Source organism: Mustela nigripes, chromosome 2, assembly GCF_022355385.1.
Source record: "Mustela nigripes isolate SB6536 chromosome 2, MUSNIG.SB6536, whole genome shotgun sequence".
Classification (NCBI taxonomy): Eukaryota; Metazoa; Chordata; class Mammalia; order Carnivora; family Mustelidae; genus Mustela; species Mustela nigripes.
In genome coordinates, this window is record NC_081558.1 from 218378019 (window position 1) to 218399832 (window position 21814).

The window sequence follows — 21814 nt, forward strand, 5'->3', positions numbered from 1 at the left end:
CACCATCATCACCATCATCATCATCATCACCATCACCATCATCACCATCATCATCATCATCATCACCATCACCATCATCATCATCATCATCACCATCACCATCATCACCATCATCATCACCATCACCACCATCATCATCACCATCATCACCATCACCACCATCATCATCATCATCATCACCATCATCATCATCATCACCATCATCATCACCATCATCACCACCATCATCACCATCATCATCACCATCATCACCATCATCATCATCATCACTGCTTGTGTCCAACTAAATTGATTTACACACTCCCTAACAGATACTGTTCAAAAATTCAGAGAACACTGTTCCAGGGTGCCTATCTTGGAATGGCTTTATGACATCATTGGGTGTGTATATCTTTAATTTTACAAGGAAACAACAAGTATTTTGCAAAGCAGGGCTGCTCTACAGACTCACTAGCCATGTAGAAAAGCTCCAATCCCTCTGCACCTTTGCTAACAGTTGATAAGTGTTCAAGCAACCTCACCAAAGGTCTCAGTTTGCACTGCTTCCTGATGAGGGACAGCAACTTGACATTCCTACATTGTTTCTGTGACATTTTTTCTTAAGCATATCATCTTCCATGTCATTTGATTTTTCCCATTTTGTTGTTGTTGTTGTTTGTTGTTTGTTGTTTTTAAGTAGGCTGGGCATGGAGCCCAATACAATGCTTGAACTCACAACACTGAGATCAAGACCTGAGCTGAGATCAAGAGTCAGATGCTCAACCAACTGAGCCACCCAGGCATCCCTGATGTTTTCCTTTTTTAATTTGTAGATGTTCTCTATATATTCAGGGTACTAATCCTTTGTGGCAAATGTCTTTTCTCAGTTGGCAGCCCGATATTCACTTTCCTTTTTGTGTCTTTTTATGAACACTCACTTCAATGTGGTTGTATGTATCAATCTTGTCATTTATGGATGAAAGTTTTGTGTTTTAAGAACTCCTTCTTTCTCTTGTGATCATAAAAATCTTCTCTATATTCAGTTTAAAACATTTTCCCTTTTACATTTGCATTTCTTTAATCTGTTGGGAATTTATTGCTATTTCTGAATCAAAATCTGAGGTAGAGCTTCAATTTCCTTCTCACCCCATGGATACGAATCCTCCTGCACCATTTGGAAGGCCCATCCTTTTGGAGGAGCTATAAGTGCCTGGTTTGACTGGGGACTTTCTACTCTGTTTGGTTAATCTCTTTGTCTATTTCTCTGCCCACACTACACTGTCTTAATTATTGTAGCTTTTATTTATTTATTTTTAATGTAGTCTTCATGGCTAGTGTGGAGCCCAGTGCAGGGCTTGAACCCAGGACGCTGAGATCAGGACCTGAGTGGACATCGAGAGTCAGAAGCTTAACAGACTGAGCCGCCCAGGGGCCCCAACTCTTGTAGCTTTAACACAACTTGAGGTAGTGGGGCAAACTCCCACCTGGTTCTTCAGGAATATCTTAACAATTCTTGGACATGTGTTCTCTCATACGACTCTTAGATTTCATTGGTGAGGTCCCGTAAAACAGTTTTGCATTTTATTTCAATTACACTGAAGCTGAATGTCAATTTGGAGACAGTGGACATCTTTACAAAGATCTGGTCTTTGGGGAGCCTGGGTGGCTCAGTGGGTTAAAGTCTCTGCCTTCGGCTCAGGTCATGATCTCGGGGTCCTGGGATCGAATCTTACATCAGGCTCTCTGCTCAGCACAGAGCCTGCTTCCCCCTCCCCCTCTGCCTACTTGTGATCACTCTCTCCCTCTGTCAAATAAATAAACAAAATCTTAAAACAAAACAAAACCAAAAACAAGTTCCGGTCTTCTTGTTCATGAGTGTGGTGTCTCTCTGCAGGGGAAAGGCATGTGCTATGTTATTTCACAGCGTCTGGGCAGCCCATGCGGTGGTGGTTCCTCTGTCCTCTAGCATGGCTTGGCCAGAGGACATAGAAGCTGATGTTGAACTGGAGTGGCCTGGGCTGAGTGTCTGGAGACACGAGGACACCACGGTGCTGGCTACCTGTGAGGAACAGGTTGTTTAAAAGCCATTCCTGGAACCACAAGAAAACCCACTTGTTCTAAGCCCACTCATTTTCTGCAACAAACTTTTCATTTTTCACATGTGGACACAAATGAAACATATCATTCATCACATTTTCAAGGTGGCCTTATAGGAAACGGTGGTTCTCGTATTTGCCCGCCATCACTCTGACCTCCAGGGGCAGTGCCCTGGCTGTGTGGCGTGTCTACAAAATCCAGGTCCTCCCCAGAATCTTAGTGTGTGATCTCCCTGGGGAGCAGGGTCCTTGCAGATGTAACGAGTCAAGATGAGGGCAGACTGCAGCGGGGTGAACCCCAAATCCGATGACTGGTGTCCTCATAAGGAGAAGAGACCCAGACACGGGGAGAGGACAGCCGCGTAAAGACAGAGGCAGGGACCAGTGTACTGTGTCTACAAGCCTGTGAACACTGAGGACCACGCGGAACCACCAGAAGCAGCACGAAGCCTGGAAAGGGTCCTGTCCTAGCCTTTGGAGGAGCCGGACCCGCCTATACCGGAACCTCGGGTGTCCGGCCTCCAGACCATGGGACGATAGATTTCTGCTAAGTCACCCATCCGTGGCCCTTCGTCACGGCAGCCACGGGACTTTCACATGCCTGGGATGGCTGTTCCTCACTGAGCGGATTCGTCTCAGCCGATTCACCCTGTGTGGGGTGGAGGTAGGGCGAGCCTGAGCCTGAGGCAGGATGGGGTCCGCTAGGGTCTGCCGCCCTCACACGTGGGTGGGCTGCCTCCGTGCTGCAGAGAAAACAGGCGTGAGGAACCGGAGCCTGCTGTGACCCTGGGGACTCTCATGGGTGAGGCCCAGGGGGCCCCTCCTGGCCACGGCCCTGTCTTCAGCATCCCAGCATTGTTCAGGATTGTTCTGGAAGGCTAGCAGTTTTGGGGGGTGGGCTGGGCTCTGCCGACTGGGGTTTGAGGAGCAAGGGCGGGCAGTGGCTGGCATTTTGGTTTCTCCCTGGAGCCAACAGCAGGCTCTGGCGCGAGGGCGGGGCTCGCCATCCCCTCGATGCCTCCTGCGTCCGTGGCTGGTGCCAGACTCTCCCATGATGCCAAGGCCCGTTGCAGCCACTGGATGGCCTTGGCCCAACATGGCACCACTCTCCAGGCTAATGGCCTGTTCACGGAACGTCCCTTGGAGAAGTAGCAGATGTGCTCCCGGAAGTGGCTGTGCACAGGGACCGCGGTCCTCGAAGGGCTGTCTGGGAGCACGTGCTGGGCCAGCTGGCTCTGGCAGGAAGCAAGGGAGTCACGGACCGCGTGGACATCCCACCACCACGCCTGGCTCGGGGGCTGCAGACGCACCAGCATGTGCTTTGGTCAGCATCCGGGCTCCTCGGGGGACCAGCTTCTGGCCTGACCCTGGATGCGTCCCTGCCTGTGGGTCTGGGGGCCGGTGCCAGGAGCAGAATGACCCAGGATGACCCGGGGCCTTCTCTCCCAGTGCCGCTCCGATGCCAGCGCCTTCAGCCTAGCTCACTCTCGGCCTGATCTCCGAGGCTCCCCCCGCCCACGCCCCCGGGCCCCCCCCAAGCCCGTATCTCCCCTCCAGGTGCTGCCGTGTCTCCCAGCTGCGCAGCACGGTGTCCTGCCCAGAGCCCCTGTCACCCCAACACTACCCCGCCCCCGCTCCCTGGCCTCGACCTCCCGCTCTCCACCCACCCCACGAACCCACACACCTGCCGGCCGCTCGCCGGGTCCCGACGACACACAGAGCAGCCCCCGCTGCAGTCCCCCACCTTAAAGCTCGCCCAACTCTCCTGCCGTTCCCCAGCCTCCCCACAGCCTCACCGCCGGCCCCCACTGCCCCGTCCCCTCGCCCACCTGCGGGGGGCTGGTAACGAGGCCACGGCGGGGAGTGGGTCCTGCGCTGGGCGCCGGCCGCGTCTGTGGCCCTCCGGCCTCCCGCGCGGGGGTGAGGGCAGCTGACCTCTGCACTCAGGACGCTTCTGACACCCCTCGTGTGGGCTCCACTCCAGGCAACTCAGACACTAACTACCCGGCGTCCGCGCACCCCCCACCCCGGTTAAAGCTCAGCCCACCCGGCTTCAGACGCCAGCTGCCAGCGGAGGGGCCCGGTCACCCCCGCTTCTGTCCGAGGGGCCGCGGACAGGAGTCTCCCCAAGTCCTTCGGGCTCGGGGACCTGCTGGGAGAGGTCACTGAACTCAAGCAAGCACGGCTCTTCCTGTTGCTGGTTTGTCACAACAGACGGTAGGAAGCGGACGGACGGACGGTCCGAGGAAGAGGGGAACAGGGCGAGGCTGGGGACCCCCGGAGCTGGGGTGTGCCCCGGCCCCACGGGGATGCGCTCACCAAGCCAGCAACCTTCTGAACCCTTCAGCTGAGGGTTTTGTGGGGTTGATCACAGGAGCGGGACCCGTTAGATCACAGCCGTCGGCGGTGAGCCGGACCTCCAGCCCCTCAGCTCCGGGGGGCCTAAACCCCTGGGTCCTCAGTGACCAGCCCGTCTGTCCTGCAGGAGCCGCTGTCGCAGCATAAAGTCGTGCTTAGAGGGACCTGTGCTAACTACGGAAGGGGCCCCGTCCCAGGGAACGCTGGGCTTTTGAGGCTGTGCAGGGCCCGGGGCAGAAAACAGTTATCCCCGGGGAGGCTCTTGTGACAAAGCCCCCAGTGAAGCTCGGTCTGCAGCTCCCGAAGGCTCCCTCTGTCTTGTCTGCCGCTGCATTCTGCTTCCTGCCCCGCCGACAGCCCCAGGGTTAGGACCCCCCACCCCCGCCCCCGCCAGCACCAGCAGCTTGACTGGGGGCATTTGAGCTTCCGAAGGTGGTTCCTGCTCTGGGCCCTGACATCGCAGAAAGAGCAAAGCTCAAGTTGCCCTTGGCTCGTTCCTTGACTTTCGACGTTTACAGTGTAAACCCCACCCCCACCAGCAACGCCGGGTTGTACCGCGGGCTCCCAGCCGGGCGGCTCACCGCTCAACCGTGCAGGTTACAACAACACCCGGCTGTCTGATACCGTCGTTAACAGCTTTATTGATACATAGTTGCCACTCCATAAACTGACCTTGAAGTGCGCGGTTCGGTGTGGTCTGACACCTGCACACGCGGGAACCCGTCGGCACGGCCCCGTGGTAGACACATCCCCGTGCGGCCTGTGTTTCCTGGGTGGCCCCTGCCCCCAGCGGCTCCTAGCCAACCACGCAGCCGCTCGTCTGCACGGGTCGGTCTGCGGCCCTGGAATCTCATACCCTGGGGACGGGGCTGCGGGTGGTCTGCAGCCCGGCTCCCTCCCCCGGTGCGGCGGTGGAGAGCTCCGGTGCCCGAGCGTGTGTCAGTGACGGATCATCAACCCCCTTCTCTCGCCGAGGGGCGTCCGCGACTCAAAATCCCAGCTTGCTCTACCATCCGCCTCCCGATGACGCGTGTCTTGTGAAGCCGCTTACGCATCTGGACGCGGGTCTCCGGGTGGGCGCCGACTGGCCTTTCTCCTGGGTCAGCACCCAGGGCGGGAACATCTGGACCCCACGGCAAGGGCACGGTCCGCTTTTTAAGAAAATACCAAACTATCCTCAAAAGTGGTTGTTTCCTTTTATACAGACGGTCCCCAACTTGCGCTGGTTTGAATTCCTGTTTTCTGAGCTTTGCAACCGCGTGAAAGCAGCGTGCATTCTGTAGAGGCCAAACTTCAGATTTTGAATGTGGGTCTTTCCCTGGGCAGGGGATCCTGCGTACCGTCCACTCCCGCGATGCTGGGCAGCTGGCGGTCCCGAGGCTCAGCGGCCAACAGACATAGGGACAACTGTGGGTCACTCTGGGTGTGGTGTTCAGTCAGTACACGAGCTACTCGACACTTTCCTAAGACAGGCCGTGTGAGGTGATTCTGCCCAGCGGCAGGAGAACAGAAGCGTTCCCAGCAGCTGAAGGCAGGCCAGGCAAACTGTGATGTGCTGTGAGCTGAGTGTAGTAAATGCACTTCCACTTACAGTATTTTCAGGGTGTATCGGTCGTCACTCCACCGTAAGCCGGCAGATCTCTAGCCCAGCACAAGAGTTTCGCTAGCACTTGGTACGCTCGGCCTTCCATCCATCAGCCATTCTAACAGGCGTGTGAGGCACGGCCCTGGGGTGGCGCTCGCATCGCCCTGCTGACTAGTGGTGCCGGAGTCTCGTCCTGCTGAAGGCTCACTGGCCGCCTCTGTCTGCCATGGAACCGCGGGGTCTTCTGCAGGGCCCCAGCTGACTTCCTTACCTCCCGTGTCCCAGGGAGGACTCCGGCATGGACAGGCTAAGAAGCCTCCCTACGTCCCACACCTGCTGAGTCCCAGGGATTCTTCAGGAACGGCTGACCCCATGAGCTGCAGATGGCACTGCCCTTGGCCACGAAGCATTCTTGTCCTCGGTGGTCACTGCTCAAGGACCTCCACGGGCTCCCCGGATGCGACTGGACAGACGTGACTGAGCTGTCCCTGCGGAGCCACGGCCCCTGAGCCCAGACAGGGACCTCAGCAGCAAGGAAGGTTGGGGCCACCTGGGCTGGGGGGCTCTGAGAGGAGGAGGGGAGATGCGGCCCGGCCTGAGCCGCACGGGCACCCGCTGCTCACCCGCCCCCTGGGCCCCCCGAAGGGGAAGAGGACCAGATCCCGCGCAGGTTAAATTCGAGAAGCGTGAAGCCTGCGCAGCCCGGTGGGTGTGGAGCTCAGACAGGGATGAAGTCAGAGGAGTGGAGACCCACAGGCCCTGCTCCTTGCACACTGCTTGCACACCTCTTGCACACTCCTTGTTGTTGTGTGCTGCCTAAAGCATCAGCCAGACAGCCGGGCCCTCAGGTACCAGGTGAGTCAGCCCCAGTCCTCGTGACCCTGGGTGGTGCCATTCTCCCCACCCACGGCCCCGGGGCCAGACGGCACGTTGCTGAGCACGGGCCTGACGCATTCTGAACGCGGCTGCTGCCAGGAGCGGGCTCTCTGCGCAGGGATGAAACAGTCCCAGGGAGGGCTGTGCCGAGGCCCGTGCGTGTCCACAGACGCCGTCAGACGTGCAGGGACGTGGTGACACCCGTTTCCGCAGTAAAGCCTCCAGCGAGGGGCCGCGCTCTGGGAAGTCTGTGGGAGCTTCTGGAGACGGGCACGCTGAAACGCACACCCCACCGAGGGAGGCGCGCCCGGGAAGCTGGGCCCCAACTGTGCTCGGAACACACCCACCCCCAGCCACGTCTCCACTCGGATCCCAAGGCCAGCAACGCACATTGCCAAACGCGAAAGAACTTCGAGTAAGCCGCTGTCTTTGAGCGCTTCTGGAATCTGCAACACTGGGTAAAATCCAAGTGCATAAAGGGGCCACAGAGAGGCGACAAGAAGGACCTCCCTGCCACGGAGAAGCCAAGACAGGCTGACGTGTACCAGGCACTGGGCACACAGGGGTGGTCCACAGCCAAGTCGGGGTGGGACTGGGCGCCATGAGGGAGCAAGAGGGGCTCCACAGATGGGCCTGAGACCCAGCACAGTGCCCTCATGAGGGAAGAGGAAAGCAGCCCCGCACAGCGACAGCAGGAACAAAAGCCCGGAGCGCGAGGGAGCATGGCCGGGATGAGCAGAAAGCAAGCAGATCAATGGAGGGAGGGTCCCAGTGAAGCTGAGGAAAGAGGCGGGGCAGCAGCCAGGGTCTGTCTGCAGCCATTGCTCCAGACCACGAGGGTGATGGAGTCACCACTGGCTCTCCCGGGGCAGTGAAATTGTCCCTTCGTCCTCAGGGGGGAGGACAGACTGGAGTACGTGAGAGAGCCCGGACCACCCTGGTTTAGACCAGCGTGGTCGTGGTAGACACTGAGGTGCAGACGCACTCAGGAGACAAGACAGATGGAGCTGTGGGGGATGCAGGGCAGAGAGGAGGGGGCACGGAGGGTCCCACACAGCTGGGGGGATGGAGCATCATTCCCCAAGACCAGGAGCGCCAAGAGGATGGCATTCTGGAAAACAGCTGACTTTAGGTCGGGACATGGGGTGGGGGGAGTGAGGGTTGGATTCTTCGGCCATCTAGCTGAGTTCCCTCCCTGCCCCACCAGCCATGGGACCTGGGGGGAATGTCTCCCCTCCCTGAGCCCCATCTCTAAAGTGGAAAAAAGTACCCCCTAGACTCCGTCTCCTGCCTCAGCTTCTGCCTCCTGCGATGCTGAACTTGGCGATGGTCTTGCTGCGTCCTCACCTGGCTGCGGAGGCCCACCGTGCTGCTGCCACCATCTCACGGATGAGGCTTGCCAAGGTGCCCCCTGGAGACCAGGTGTGGGCCAGCTGGCTGAAAGGATGCACTCTTGCCTGTCCATTCTCCTGGGCCTTGATGTGGACCCTCGGCCATGAACTTGTTGGCTATCCCGGCCGGTTCCCCCAAACCCAGGGCCTGAAACAAAAGATGAAGCACGACCCTTTACACTATGGTCCAGGGTCAGGAGAAAAGTGTGTGAGTGTCTGTGGGCAGAGGTGGTGGTGATCACAGGACGTGTTCCTGAGCTGGCCACCCTGGGCCCCCATATGGTGCTTAGTCCTCTCTCGGACATTGGAAGGTCCCCTCTTAACCATCAGGCTGCACTAGTCCCAGAACGGGGAGGGGCCTGACATTTACGGAGGTCTCCTGTTCAGTCCCCTGATAGAAGCTTGTCATTTTCAGCAAGTCGTATGCACGTCTTACTAAAGTTCACTGCTGGCATTTCATGTGTTCTGTCCCGATTGTAAGATATTTTCCCATGACGTCAACATTATTATCATTCGCGTGTAAGAGAGCTATTTACCTCGTCCCTGACTACCGTTCTCAACTCTCCTTCATTCTAATGGTTTTGCCGTGTTCAGGCTGATCTTCTTGGGATCCCTGAATGAGCAATGCTATCACCTGCAAATACTCAGTTCCAATATTTAGCCTTAATTTCTTTCCTTGCCCTATCACATTGTCTAGGATCTCAAGTATAATTACATGTTTATTCTTACCAAATTTTTATCGTTTTCTTCTTATTGTTTTTTTTTAAAGACTTTATTTATTTATTTGACAGACAGAGATCACAAGTAGGCAGAGAGGCAGGCAGAGAGAGAGAGAGAGGAAGGGAAACATGCTCCTCGCTGAGCAGAGAGCCGGATGCGGGGCTCGATCCCAGGACCCTGGGATCATGACCTGAGCTGAAGGCAGAGGCTTTAACCCACTGAGCCACCAGGCGCCCCATCTTCTTATTGATTTTTAAACAGAATATATAATACTTCACAATAGATAACTTTCAACAAGTTAAGAAGGAAGCATGTTTTGCCCCAAAGCATGAGAGTTTGTATCATCGAATACTGAATTGTATTAAGCATCTTGGCATTTGTTTTTATGAGTTTTTTTTTAAAGATTTTATTTATTTGTTTGACAGAGAGAGACACAGCGAGAGAAGGAACACAAGCAGGGGGAATAGGAGAGGGAGAAACAGGCTTCCTGCCGAGCAGGGACCCTGATTCGGCGCTCGATCCCAGGACACCGGGATCATGACCTGAGCCGAAGGCAGACGCTTAACCGACTGAGCCACCCAGACACCCATCTTGGCATTTGTTTGCATAACCACATGGCTTTTGTCTTTTGACCTACTGAAGTGGACCCTTGTAGTAACAGATGTTCCGACACTGACCCATCCTTATGTTCCTGAGGTAAGTTAGTGTTCCATAAGCACGCAGGTGGGTTCCATTGGATAGTTCTCTGCCTCTGTGTTCACGAGGGAGGTGAATCTTTAGCATGTGAGTGCACACACATGCCTTGTCTTTGTCTGATGTAATTGTGGAGGTCATGCTGATCATGCATAATGAATTGAAAAATGTCCCAATTTTTTAATGATCCATAATAATGACTTTCAATATTTTTGACTACTGAACTGTAAGAACTTAGTGTACAGGGAATCCGGGAGTAGGTCTGGCTCCTTCCATTCACCGGTAATAGCCGTGAAGTTCCCCCATGCTGTGACACAGAGCACAGTCTTCCTCGTCGTCCTCATCACTGAGTAGAGTCTCATTGTGTTACTTTAACACCGTGACGGATAGACATGCGTGTTGTCCCCAGATCTTGCTGTTATGACATCCTTGCACGCTTTCTAGGGAACGTGTGCAACTGTACCTATTGGGGATATTTTCAACAGAGGAGCTGCTGGGTCCAGATACGGGCATTTTCACTTTACTGATACCGCTAGTTTTTCAAAGTGATTGACTGATTTGTGCCCCCACCAGCCGTGTTAGGAGCACTCCAGAGGCTCCGTACCACCCTTGAACATGGTACTGTCTGGCTTGTTCTATTTGGCCAATTCTGGTGGGTGAATAAAGGACGGGCACAATTTTTTATCATCTCTATCGATGGGTTTGATATTGGCTTAGCTTTCTACGCCTGTTCCTCTGGAAATCTGGTAAAGGTGGGACATGACACAGGAATAACGCTAAGGATAAAAATGGCCCCAGTTGACACCAGTCCTGCTGTTCTGCACATGCTCCGGAAATACCTGGTGCACCACTGATCTGAACTCCTCTCAAAGCAAGACCTGTAACTGGGCACACTTCCTGTTGACGTGGGGCCAGTCCCTCCTGAGCTGTGTTTGGGAAACAGAGTTTTCAAGCCGGCATGGCTTTACCCACCCACATGGGTCTTGTTCTTCCAGGTCTGAGCTGTCACTTGCTGGGAAAGGGGAACAGAGGAGATCGGGACCTTCTGCTGAAGTTCGTTGGCCACATACATGGGTCTACTTCTTGATTCTCTGTTCAGTTCTATTGATCGATTTACATATCCTTTTGTTAATACTGCATCACTTTAATCGCTGTAACTTGACAATAAATTATCAGAATCAGGTAGGGTACATTTTCCAACTGATTTTTCCTTTCAAAATTCTTTTGACTATTCTTGGTTCTTTGTATTTTTATATACATTTTATAACCAGCTTGCTAGCATTGCCAAAACACTGGTGGGTTTTATCTTGGTATCATGGTATATCTGTAGGTCCATTTAGGGAGAACGGACATCTTAACAGTATTGAATCTTCTGATCCAAACACATGGTATAACTACCTTTATATTCAGAATTTATTTATTTTTTAAAATTTGCCCAATGTCATGCAAACTTTATTTTTTTAAGATATTATTTTAATTCCAGCTAGTTAACAAAGAAGGTTATATTCGTTTCTGGTGCACAATACAGTGATTCAGTAATTTCATGCATCCCCCAAAGCTCATCTGGACAAAGACCCCCTGACTCCCCACTACCCATTTCACCCAATTCCCCCAACAACTGGTGGTCTGTTCTCTGTCACTGAGGCTGTTTTCTTGATTTGTCTCTTTCCTTTTCTCCTTTGCTTGTTTGTTTTGTATCTTAAATTTCACATGTGAGTGAGATCATATAGTATTTGTCTTTCTCTGGCTTATTTCACTTAACATGATACTCCATCCATGTTGTTGCAAATGGCGAGATTTCATTCTTTTTTATAGCCAAGTAATATTCCAGTGTGTGAGTGTGAGGGTGTGAGTGTGCGACAGTGAGTGTGCGAGAGTGAGTGTGAGTGTGTGAGTGATTGTCAGTGTGGGCCCCCCTATCCGTTCATCAGTCCATGGGCACTTGGAATGCTTCCATATCTTGGCTTCTGTAAATAATGTGTGCATCCCTTGGAATCAGTGTTTTTGTATTCTCTGGGTAAATACCCAATATGATTGTTGGACAAAAAGGTCATTCTATTTTTAAGTTCTTGAGGAATTTCCACACTATTTTCAGAGTGGCTGCACCAGTTTGCACTCGCAGCAGCAGGGTGCAAATCAATGTTCCTAGAGCCCCACGTCCTCACCATCATCTGGTGTTTCTCATGCTGTTGGTTTCAGCCGCTCTGACTATGGTGTGAGGTAATAATTCATGGTATTTCTTCAACACATCTCAGTGGTGTTTTGTACTGTTCAGCACACAAATCTTGCATATATTTTATTACATTCACCCCTGGTTTAAATACTATTTCAAATTTTGATTTCCAACTGTTCATTGCTAGTATATAGAAATAAACCAATTCTTTTGTGTTGTCTTTATATCTTACAACCTGGCTACACTCCCTTAATTCTGATAGCTTTTATATGCATTCCTTAGGACTTTCTTTTTCCTTTTTTTAAGATTTTTTTTTTTTTTTAAACACAGACAGAGATCACAAGTAGGCAGAGAGGCAGGCAGAGAGAGAGGAGGAAGCAGGCTCCCGGCTGAGCAGAAAGCCTGATGCAGGTCTCTATCCCAGGACCCTGGGATCATGACCTGAGCCGAAGGCAGAGGCTTTAGCCCACTGAGCCCTGCAACATTCCTTGGGACTTTCTATAAACGATCATCTCATATGCTAATAGGCATTTTTATTTCCCCCTTTCCAATGTGTACATTCTTCATCTCTTTCTCAGCTGAAGACCTTTCTTGTCTAGGATCTCCAGAATAATACTGAATAGCGATGCTTTCTCTGCTCTGTTGTGTTCTTTGTTGTAGGGAAAAAGCATTCAGTTTTTCAACACGGAGTATAATGTTATCTAGAAACGTTGTGTGGATGCCCCTTATCAGGCTGAGGAGTTCCTTTCTATTTCTAGAATTTAATATGTCTTATTTGTTTTCTGCATTTGGGGAGATGATTCTATGATTTTTCTCCATTTTTCTAGTAATACTATGAATTACATTGGATTTTTTTTTTAAGATTTTACTTATTTATCTGACAGACAGAGGGAACAGACGCAGGAGGAACAGCAGGCAGAGGCAGAGGGAGAAGCAGGCCTCCTGCTGAGCAGGGAGCCCAATGTGGGGCTCGATCCCAGAACCCCGAGATCATGACCTGAGCTGAAGGCAGATGCTTCACCCACTGAGCCACCCAGGTGCCCCTAAATTGGATTTTTAATGTTAAGCCAGACTTGCATTCTGGGAATAAGTCCTACGTGGTCATAATGTACTATTCTTTTTATATATTACCACGTTTCATTTGTTAACATTTTGTTAAAATTTTCTGCATACTGTTCATGAAGTCTATAGTTCTCTTTTCCTATGGTTTTCCTTGGCATCAAGGTAATCGGGCCTCATGAAAAAAATTGGGAACTGTTTCCTGCTCTGTTTTCTGAAAAAGCTTATGTAGGCTTGAAGTTACTTCTTCAATAAATATTTTATAGTATTCACCAGTGAAGCTGTTTGGTTAGGAGCTTGCTTTCTAGGAAGATTTTTAGTTATGTGTTCAATTTCTTCAACAGATACAGAGCGATTTGGATTTTAAAATTTCTTTTTGTATCAGTGTGGACCATCTGTGTTTTCCAAGGAATTTTTGTATTTTGTCCAAGTTACAGAACATATTAGGATAGAATTAAATTGTTTGTAATATCGCTATATTATCTTTTGAAAAGCTGCAGGATCTGTAGTGATGTCTGTGCTTTTATTCTTGGTGTTGGTGAGTCTTGTCAGTCCTCTTCATGATCCGTCTGGCCAGAACTTGAAAAGAAAAGAAAACAAAGCAGAGGAAACAAGAAAGTCAGATTTTGGTTTTGGTCATTTTCATGTATTGTTTTCTGTCCTGATCTGTATTACTACTTCCTTTCTTCTACTTCCTTTGTGCTTAATTGGACCCTCCCCCCACCCCCACTACCAGTTTTGTATGATGGAAGCTGAGTCTTTTCTTTGAGATCTTTCTTCTTTTTCTTTTTCTTTTTATTTATTTTTATTTATTTTTAAAGATTTTATTTATTTATTTGACAGAGAGAGATCACAAGTAGGTAGAGAGGCAGGCAGAGAGAGAGAGAGGGGGAAGCAGGCTCCCTGCCGAGCAGAGAGCCCGATGCGGGGCTCGATCCCAGGACCCTGAGATCATGACCTGAGCCGAAGGCAGCGGCTTAACCCACTGAGCCACCCAGGTACCCTCTTTCTTCTTTTTAAATGTGGGATTTAGTGCTATGAATTTCCTACTAAGCACTTCTTCAGCTTCTTCCCACAAATTTTGAGACTTTCACTTAACTTTCATTTTTAATTAATTTGAAATGTTTTTATATTTCCCTGAGACGTCCCTTTGACCTTTCACTTACTTAGAATTGTGTTGTTTAGGATTTCTAAATATTTAAGGACTTTACAGATATCTTTTTGATTTCTTGTTCTGTCATGACTTGAAAGCACACTCTATATGATTTATATTGTCGTAAGTTTGCTGAGATTTTATGTGGCCCAGAAAAAAAGTATATCTTGATGATATCAACATGCACTTGAGAGGAGTATATTTTTATTTTAGTTTTTTTTTTTTTTAAGATTTTATTTATTTATTTGACAGAGAGAGAGAGACAGCGAGAACAGGAACACAAGCAGGGGGAGTGGCAGAGGGAGAAGCCAGCTTCCTGCTGAGCAGAGAGCCCTCTGTGGGGCTCAATCCCAGGACCCTGAGATCATGACCTGAGCCGAAGGCAGATGCTTCACCCACTGAGCCACCCAGGTGTCCCTATATTTTTACTTTTAAGAAGCATTTATGGGTGGACAGTTCTATAAATGGTCTAGGTAGTTGATGACACTCGTGTCTTCTATGCTTTTATTTATTTTGTGGTCCGCTTGTTTTCACGGATCACTCAGAGTACAGCACCGATATGTTCAACTGTAGCTTGGCATCTATTTCCCTTTTCAGTCTAGTCAGTTTCTGCTTCATACATGTTGGAGTCTGTGGTTAGGTACATCCTGATTTATGAATGTTGTGTCCTCTTGGAGAATTAACATCATCGTTATATAACGTCCTTCTTTATGTGGGATAATACTTCTTCCCCAAACGTCTGTCTGCTGTCAAGCTAGTTACTCTGGCTTTCTTCTGGCTAGTGATTGAGCGTTATATCTCTTTTCATCCTTATGCATTAAATCTATATATGTTTTATATTTAATGTGGATTTCTTGTAGACATAATAGAGTCTTGCCTTTTTTTTTAATTGAATCTGGCCATCTCTACCTTTTAATTGGTGTGTTTAGACCATTCACATTTAATGTGATTATTGATAATATTGGATTAAAATTATAATTTTGCTAGGTGTCTTCTATTTGTTCCATTTGTTTTTCTTTTTACTCTTTTTCTACTTTCTCTTGCTTAATTGAGCACTTTTTAAAAAATATTTTATTTATTTATTTGACAGAAAGTGGGAACACAAGCAGGAGTTGTGGTAGAGGGAGAATGAGAAGCAGGCTCCCTGCTGAGCAGAGAGCCCGATGCGGGGGCCCGATCCCAGGACCCTGGGATCATGACCTGAGCCAAAGTCAGACACTTAACCAACTTAGCCACCCAGGTGCCCCAGGTGAGCACTTTTTAAAATCATTTTGTTTTATGTTCTCTTGGTTTATTGCTTATACCACTTGAAATTATTTTAGTGTTTGCCCTAGAGTTTACAATATAAATTTTAAGTTACTTAAATTACTCCGAGTAATTTAATTCCCTTCAAGTAGCATTAGACTACCTCATATGTAGTGTCGGGAGCTTACAGCAATGTGCTTCCAGTCCCTCCCTACCATCCTTCGTGACTTTATCGTACATGTCAGTTCCATGTATGCCATGAGCACAGTACATGGCCACCGTATTTCCTGTAGATAGCAGGTATCTTTTATACCAATTAAAAACAAAGAGAGAAAGAGATTTATCTTATCTCTGTTTCTTCCATTTCTGGTGCGCTTCCTTTCATCCTGAAGACCCAGTTGGGGGACTAATACCGTTCCTTCTGGTTGAGAAATGTCGGCTATCATTTCTTATACAATGTTTGCCAGCAATAAATTTCCACAGTTCTTGTTTGTCTGAGATAGTCTTTTATTATCCTTAAATTTTAACATATATTTTCAACACTTTTTGTTTATTTCAGGGCTCTGGTCATCCAGTTTACACAGTTTCTGAGGAGAATTGAACCACAATTCTTATCTCTGCTTCTCTGCACAGAATGTTTCCCTGTTTGTACTCTGGTTGCCTTAGAGACTCTTTCCATGTCTTTTCCCCCAGCAGCTTGAATATGTCATGCATATGGAATTTTTGTTTTGTTTTGTTTGTTTGCTTGTTTGTTTCACTTTTTTTAAAGATTTTATTTATATATGTGACAGAGAGGGATCACAGGGGGGGGGGGGGGGGGGGGGGTGGAAGCAGGTTCCCCACTGAGCAGCGAGTCTGACGCGGGTCTCGATCGCAGGACCTTGAGATGATGACCCGAACTGAAGGCAGAGACAATCCACTGAGGCGACCAGGCGCCCCTTACTTTCTTTTTTGAGCACTTATCTTGATGCATGTTTTCTGAGCTTTGATCTATGGTTTAGTGCCTGTCACTAATCTTGGAAAATTTTCAGCTATTTTCCTTCGAAGAGTTCTGCTCCTGAAGGCACAGCTCTGTCTTCCGTGCCCGGTCTTCTCCTTGTGTCTCCATGCAGAGGCTTCTGCAGCGCTGTTTTCAGAGTCCTGGCTCTCCCCAGCTGAACTGAGCTCACCGACGAGCCTGTCTAACTGCTCTTCACCTTCCGCTGGACTTCCCGCCTTTGGCTCTTCTGTTCCATTCTTTGCGATGCCTTCCGTCTCTTTTCAAGGCTGTGTATTATTTTAGGCAAAGAATCAAAACAACCTAAGTCTCACAAACGGTGGGACGACCGAGTACGCTGTGTCCCTACCATGGAGTAATGGAGCCATCACTAAAATGCACGCACGTATACAGACACGAGAAAAGCTGCAACACGCGTGGCGTTAACAAAGCAAGCGTTCGGACCGTGAGTGTCATCTCCTGTGTGTTTGAAGATTTCATAAAACAACTTTTTACATGTCTACATCTCTAGAGAAACATGCGTCTGGAAAATGCATTTTAAAATAGCCAGCAGCAGGCCCCAGTGGCCTACTGGATAAGGCACTGGCCTCCTAAAATAGCCAGACGCGTAATAACAAGGATGCTGTTGTCAGGAGACGGAGGTGAAGAGGCAGGTCGCGGGACTTGAGCCTTGTCCATAGTGTTGGGGATTTTTAACCCGAGTTACAGCACATGTTCGTTTTTTATGTTCAGATGGCTCGCATTTTGGGGTGAGAGGGAGCGGGGCGGTGCGCACAGACGACGCAAACATAGGGGGACAGGTACAGGAAGGTGGAGGCTGTCAGGGGTGTAGACCGGCCGCGCCCTGAAGGTTCTCACCGGGGTTCCTGGCGAGGAACACCTCGAAACGCCTGTCCCAGCTTTCACGTGTCTGCGTCGCTCCTTCCCGGCTTCCTTCTGCGCAGGTGGGGCAAAGCGAAGGGGCTGTCCTCTGGGCCCGAACTCTCCGGAGCGGAGGGGGAAGGGCACAAGCCAACACCCGAAACAACGGCCAGGGAAGGAGAAGCAGCTTCGGCAGGGATCGGGGCTCCACGGAAAGGTGGGGCCGGGCGGCGTGCCGGGGTTCCCAGGCTGCTGGTCTGGGTGGACCTGAGCACGAAGCAGCGCAGATGGGAGGGGGAGGCGCGGAAGGCCAAGGGCAGAGCCCGTCGTCGCCTGCTCTGGACGCGGGGCCAGAAGGGCGTCAGCCCTGCTCTTGGGGCGTGTGCGGGTGACCCGAGGCCCAAAACACAGCTCGGGGGGGTTTCGCCCCGAGTGGTCATCCTGGCTCATCGCAGGGGACAGCAGAAGTGGCCTGAGGGGGCTTTGCATGGCCGTCTGTGTCCGGTCACCGAGGAAGGAGAGGGCGGGTTGTTTGTCGTGGGAGGCAGCCAGGCCGGCAGGAAGCGGGAACCACCTGGACTCTTTCCTTCTGGCACCTGCAGGATACGAAGCGTGGGGTGTTCCCCTTCGTCCTGGGGCACCCGGTGCCGCGTCTACGGGGAGGAGGCGGTCCGGAGCTAGAATGTTCCAGGTTGTCAGACGATGCACTGGAGAGTTCAGGGACCCTCCCTTCCCCTCTGAGGACTCAACGTGAGCTGAGACACTTCCTCGCACCAGGGAAATGAGGAAGTGGCCCCTCTACAATTAATATAAACGCTTATTGTTTGAGCCTTTGGCTATGTGGAGAAGAACAGAGAACAGCCAAGGGTCTCCTGCGATCCTGGCGCGGAGCCCATCGGCGCCGCCGGGCCGCTCCCTTCCTCAGGTCACCTCAGAGGTCAGAGCAGCACGCCGCGTGGGGTGCTGGACGAGCGTGTGCGCGGGAGCCCTGATTCCCGTGCGTTTCGTCAGGGGCCATAAGACTGTATTTGCTGGAGATCCGTCATTCCCTCGTCATTCCCAGGCTCTGCTGGGACAGATCCCCACGGACACCGGCTCCACCGCTGCCCGCCCGGCTGCCCGGGGAAGGCTGCAGACCGGCAGGTGCGAAAGGCAGTCGGGTCCCCTGGTCCCTCCCCTCAGCAGGTGCTTCCCCCGGTCGGGCCTCCCCCCAGGAGCAGCCCCCTGGTGCGAGTGCCGTGTAGGGAGCTGCCCGTGTCGGCAGCGGGCACAGACCCGCAAACACAAACCAACACCACCGTCTGACAAGGGCTGTGGCGCCAAGTGCCAGGCAGGGGAGCCATGGGTGCGGCGGAGGCCGGCCTGTAGGGTCTCGGATGGGCCCCTGCCCTTGGCCTGCGCGACTGTGAGCGGCCCGGCTGGGTCTCAGATCCGGGGCGGACCCCGTGACTCGGGCCGGGGAGCCTCGGTGTGCGGCCTGGCCCTGAACTAGACACGTTTTCGGCTTTCCCCGCCTGCGCTGCCAACACACAGCTTCTTCCCTTCCTGAGCAAAAGTTAGTTTCTCTGCACGCAGCAAGCCCAGGCTGCCTCTGGAGGCAGGGAGGGGGGACCGGCTGTGGAGAGGCCCGATGTCCTGCTCTTTCCCTGTCCCTGGCCTAGCTCCGCTCCCCAGGCCCCAGAGCCTCCTCCCTGTCTCTCTGCACACACCCGCGGGCCGCGCCCCAGGACCGGCCTGCCGCCCGTGGAGCAGGAAGGACCCCGCGGCACAAGCACTGAGCCTGAGAGAGCCCACCGCAGGTTTCGAAAACCCCGCGTCAGTTCGAGACAAAACCCAGCAGACGGACAGAACCAAACCCAGCGCTGCGTGAGCGGACCTGGAGCCCGTTTCCGGCCGCGGGGGGGACTGTCGGCCACACACGGGGCAGGGGCTCCGCCGGGCACTGCTGACCCTCCTCACCTTTCCTGGGACGAGCGGGGGACCAGCACCGCCCTGTCATTTCTGTCATCGCTCCCTGGGGAAGGAGGAACAGGATGCCAACGACCCGCAGGGAACAGAGAGGAAGCCGGCGGCGCCCGGCGCTCAGCCCGTCCCACACGCTCTAAGCTCCAGCACGGCCCTCCCGCTCACCCCACAGACCAGCCGAGGGCCCGAGGGCCCCCCAGCGCACACATGGGGACGGTCCTCTCTCCCGGGCCTTTGCTCTGGACACCCCCACCCTCTGCCCCTCCGCTGCCCGCCCCCCAGGTCTCCCCTGCCCCGGGCACGTCTGTGGGGTGAGTTGATACGTGTTGGCCCTCCTGGGGGCTGAGTGCGGTTCCCACGGAATAGGGGTCTGCGCGGATGAGGCTGGAAACCCGCAGCACAGCGTTAGTGGAATGACACAGGGACTTTTCTGTGAGCCTCTCGCTACTCTCCGTCTTTCCTACAGTGATCACCTTTGCTGGTGAACGAAGGGGAAGAAGATGTGCTGCCACGGGAGCGGCAGAGCAATGACCTACGGTAACACAGGAAGGGGGAAAAGAATGCAGAGCAGACGCTTTTACAGCAAGGAGTTGAGCCATCCTAAGTGTTTCAGAGCAGAAAGACTTATTTTTGTGCTTCTTGCTATTGATAGCACTTTTCATTCCACAGATCGTCCTCTGACGCGGGCATTCTGCCCCAAGCCTGCGAAGGTGGGCTCATCCCTGCCTCGGGGTTTCCAACCTAGGAGAGGAGAGGGGAGGAGGGGGCAGGGTTGGGGACGAGGGGGAAGGGGAGGGAGGGGGAACCCCCAGCCACAGGAGCAGGGCGGATGCATCAGCACCGCCGCTGGTCCAGCCGCCCTCCCTAGAGCCCGAGATGGGCCTCAGGACCAGCATCAGTCACACCTGTGGTGGCAGGTCTTCTGATCTGAAGATGTGGGAATGGGCAGGGCTGATCGCTCAGCATCCGGGACATTCAGAGCAACACCGCAGTGAGACCCCACCTCATGGCCGTCACAAGTCACAATGGCTACAACCAGCCAGTCACTGGTGCTGGTGAGGATGCGGAGAAAGGGGAACCTCCTGCACGGTTGGTGGGAACGCAAGCTGGTGCCGCCGCTCTGGAAAACAGCACGGAGGGTCCTCGGGAAGTTGAGAATAGAGCTGCCCTACGACCCAGCCATCGCACTACTGGGTATTTACCCCAAAGATACAGATGGAGTGACCCAAAGGGACATCTGCCCCCCAGTGTTCACAGCAGCAACGTCCACAACAGCCGGACTGCGGGAAGAGCCCGGACGTCCGTCGGCAGATGCACGGACAGAGAAGACGGGGTTCGTCTACACAACGGAATGTGACTCGGCCATCAGAAAGGGAGACGTCCTGCCCTTGGCATCGGCGTGGATGGAACCGGAGGGGACTGTGCTGAGCAAAGTCGGTCCGTCAGAGAAAGACAATTCTACGATCTCACTCGTATGTGGGATTTAAGAAACAAAGCAGATGGACACAGGGGAAGGGAACCTCTCTGGTTAGAGAGAGAGACAAACCGTGAGAGACACTTAACTCCAGGAAACAAACTGAGGGTTGTTGGAGGGAATGGGGTGGGGGAACGGGGGGGGGGGGCATTCAGGAGGGCACGTGATGAGACGATCCCTGGGTGTTGTGTGCAGCGGGACTCCCTGACCGCCACCCCTGAGATAACAATACCTTACATCTTAACTAGTCAAAGTTAAATAAATTTTTTTAGAAAAGAGTGAGCTGGGCTGGGTGGAAGCAGGACCAGCCTGTAGGGCAGGTGACCTGGGAGGGGGAGGTGCTGCCCTTCAGAGCCCGCCCTACAGTGGGGCTTCTGGCCCACAGACAGAAGGAAGGGTGGACAGGCAGACGGACAGATGGAGCATGAGGCACAGGAGGGGGTGCCACTGGGACCCAGACATGCTCCTGCCCACCACACTGAACACACATGAACACAGCACGCACACACACGCACACACACACGCACACCCAGGCACCTGTGCAGACCCCTCCCCCGGCACCGCACCAGCTCCCAACAGACACAGACACACGCCGCGGGGGGGACCCCAGTCCCCCCTCTGTCCTCACATGGACCCCAAAATTGCCAAAACCCTGTGCTAATCCTTTCTCATCCATGTTGTTCTCTCATGTTTAAAAAAGTGGGTCACAATCCTCTATTTGATTTCTGTCCTTGCCATGGACCACCAGTGCCCTTTTTCACCCAACCTGGAGAGGACCGGGTGGGGACAGAGGAGGGTGCATCAGAACCCTTAGCTCAAAACTCAGCCAAAGGCAATGGTGCCGGGGCCTCTGCTCTCTGCAAACGCGGAGAAGGCCAGGTACAGGGAAAAGGCAGTTTACTTTGGGAAGCTGGATGTGACAAGCTCTGGTTGAGTGCAGGCGACTTGGGGGACTGTGAGGGCGGGACCCCAAGGGCACAACTGCCAGCCTGCCAGAAGGAGCCGGAGGCTTGCAGTCAGGTGGGGTTCTGGAGTTCTGGCCTGAGGAAGTGCCCGGAAGAGCAGACATAACCCCAGGAGGGGCCGGGGTAGGCTCTGGTGAGGGGCAGCTGCACCCCAGAGAGGAATGGGGCGCTCGTGGCCAATTCCTGGGGGCAGGAGTACACCCAGGGGAGCTGCGTGTCCCTCT

At 52.6% G+C, this 21814-nt stretch overlaps 1 long non-coding RNA gene across 1 annotated transcript; it reads right to left on the reverse strand.

The window, feature by feature from the left end:
* Positions 1-17080: 17080 nt before the first annotated feature.
* Positions 17081-20737, reverse strand: LOC132012483 (uncharacterized). Its single transcript, XR_009402622.1, has 3 exons — positions 20057-20737; positions 19146-19892; positions 17081-17782 (listed from the first exon to the last, which is right to left on the reverse strand). It is a non-coding gene; the product is annotated as an uncharacterized LOC132012483 (long non-coding RNA).
* Between the last annotated feature and the right edge of the window lie 1077 nt (positions 20738-21814).